Below are 2856 nucleotides of genomic sequence, written 5' to 3'. Positions count from 1 at the left end.
TGGACTGCACAAAGCAGACTTACCCCTCCATCCTCGATCAGGTCTCCTTCCATAGCGCTGGACTAAAGCTGGAGCCAAAAAACACCCCTGCACGATGCTGGACGCTATTGCAAGTAGCATCCGCGCTGCTGTGCGTTCCACGAATGGAGCGCTTGCTCTCCCTGCTTTCAGTACGCCACCAGAAGTGACATGGCTCCACCTGGTTTCCGGAAGCCGCACGCTGGATGTAGCGTCGCCGGGACAGCGCGCCCTCGCTGTCTGGAAGAACACCATGCCAGGATCCCTGCCGCATCCTGAGCAGAGAGCCTCGGCCTGCTCCAGGCCTTTGGGGTAGAGGGACACCTCCTCCTTCTCCCATGACCATATTGACAGAAAAATAAAAAAGTTATGGCTCTAGGAAAGGGGGGGGAGCAAAAACGAAAGGGGTTAAGGTGATAGTCTGTCAGATTCCCTGTTAAACACTGCAGATGCATCACCTCACAGAGGTCTTGCCAATATGGTGACCATTGCCCTCTGGAAGTGTTCTGCCATCTTGGAAAGGGTGAAGACTCATTCCAGTCAGGAAGTGGGCACTTCTTGGGCTTACCGGCATCAACCTTTCCGCTTTATAAAGCTGCTACTTGCTCTTCTGTTCATAAGGCCTCTAAATTCTACAGGGTCTACAGTTTTGCCTCAGCCTCAAGGCTGGGGAGAAAGGTGCTACAAGTAGCAGTAGTTCAGGTTACCTCCCTAGGAAGTTGGTTGGTACATCCCATGGTTTCTGTGACAAATTAAGCACCTGAGAAGAGAGTAATCATTGAGGAACACAACATACTCCCCTCTGATCCTGTTGCTTCATTGGGCACATGTGTATTAATAGATTATTAGGTGAGAAGCAGAAAACAAACAGCTTGGTTGCCAGTAGACAGGTGTAGCTTCCTGAGGAGGCACTGACTTTTCTTGGTTGTAGCTTTTAGTGTTAGGCTCTTGGTGGCAGCAAGGTACACTTATGGTCTATGTCTCCCAGTAAAGGCCAAGAAAGATTTTACAGTAAGTGCAAAACTCCTCTTTATATCCCTGTGACTATGTACAATATAAATCAGCAAGACAAGTTAAAGCAATTTTGTTTTTATTTAAAATCAGAGTTTTAAGACATAAGAATTTATAAAAAAAAAAAAAAAAAAAAAAAAAAAAAAGTAAAATAATCTGAAAATCCTCCCAAACCAAATCCAGACAAAACAGCAAGCTTACAAACTAAGTACATTCCACCATACACACTGTTCACAGCAGAGTTCAGTACTGATAACCACACAGTAGTACTTTGGGCTGTAAAGATAAAAAAGTCTGGAGGTTCTATTCTAGCTCGATGACAGTGCTGCAATGTAGACCATCAGGTACAATAACACTGGGCTTTACTGAATGCATTGCTTTAAACTGCAAAAGCTATTAAGAGAAGTTGTACTCCGTAGCTAGTTGTGTGTGCACATAAATTACCAAGTCTATCAACATACTGTGCAGAGAAGCCCACACCAACACCATGAATTCATGTATACCGCACCATTACCTATAGTTTTCCTCTGGCAGAAATGGGCCTAGAAAAGTTCACTCAAAAAACCAAACACTAGGCAGAGCTGATAACACTGTTGGGTGCATCCTCCCATATAACGATCTCAGGGCTTAGATAGGCAAATGCCATTGGTGCCATATGCCGCATTCACTAAGAGATATTCAATAATACAGGAGCGTTACAGGGACCCCGTCATCAGAAAACGCCATTTACCAGCTTTTATGGGTTTAATCTGCAGCTAAACTAGCAATTTGGCCACCAAAGTGAGAAGATATAGATTAGATAATTAAAAAAAAAAAAAAAAAACTTTTGAAAGCGAGGGCTTTTCAGTTATGTAGGTATGCATACAGTCACCACTCACAGTAGTGTGTGGTGGCTGCAAGAACGCCCCAAAGCTTTTGATCGGTGCAGTCATTCAACGTGTCAGTGCTGTGTGATCAGTGACTGTGGCCTCTGACTGAAAGCTGGCAGCTCTTGGGGAGAAGTTATTTCACCAAAAGATGCACTTTCAGTAAGGCGGCCAGGGCAGCATTGAAACATCATTTACCTGCAGATCATCTCCGCATAGAATGAGCATTTTCCAAAATGACAGGTTTCTTTTAAGCCACATTCAGTATTTTAGATTTTATTTCTAAGCCAAAACCAGGAGTGGAAAAGTACCATAATAGAAATATCATTACTTCTGCATTTTTCATCCACTCCTGGTTTTGGCTTACAAATCTTGATGAAACATGTGAACATGGCCTTGAAGAAATTGCCACTGCTTGGACAACTTCTCGTCCCAGATAAAATTTGATCTATATATATTCATCTGCTCATCTCCTGTGCCAGCACCGTTGAGTGTCGGCAGGAGCTTTCCCCGGGGCTCTTTGCGTCACGTGTGACAACACCGCACGTCACCGCCTTCAGGCAACTCTAACATAAGAAGGAAGTCAGGGATCAGTTGCAGCCCGGACTTCCCCTTCATGATAGATTTGTCCGAAAGTGGGGACTGACGGAGTCGCAACACCACACAAGGGCCCGGGAGAAAACTACTGCCGACACGTGGCAAAATGCTGGCACAGGAGAGTAGTATAGGCTTTATTATAATGATGGGGGACAAAACATTTTGATAAAGAAGGCGTTGTCCTAGTAAAGAGTATCAGCTCACGTAAATGGACCTTTCCATGTTCATGAACAAAATCAAACACCGCTTGAGTGAGGGAACAGAGGGAGGCAAACTAACAGGTATGGAGTGGATATCAGCTAATAATCCACGTTGCATAGTGCCTCTATAGACTGGTTCTTTGTTCTGTAGCCCCACAAAGTGA

The sequence above is a fragment of the Ranitomeya imitator genome, chromosome 3 (assembly GCF_032444005.1).
Source record: "Ranitomeya imitator isolate aRanImi1 chromosome 3, aRanImi1.pri, whole genome shotgun sequence".
Lineage (NCBI taxonomy): Eukaryota > Metazoa > Chordata > Amphibia > Anura > Dendrobatidae > Ranitomeya > Ranitomeya imitator.
The sequence above is the reverse complement of the archived record's forward strand: the minus strand, read 5'-3'. Positions refer to the sequence as shown.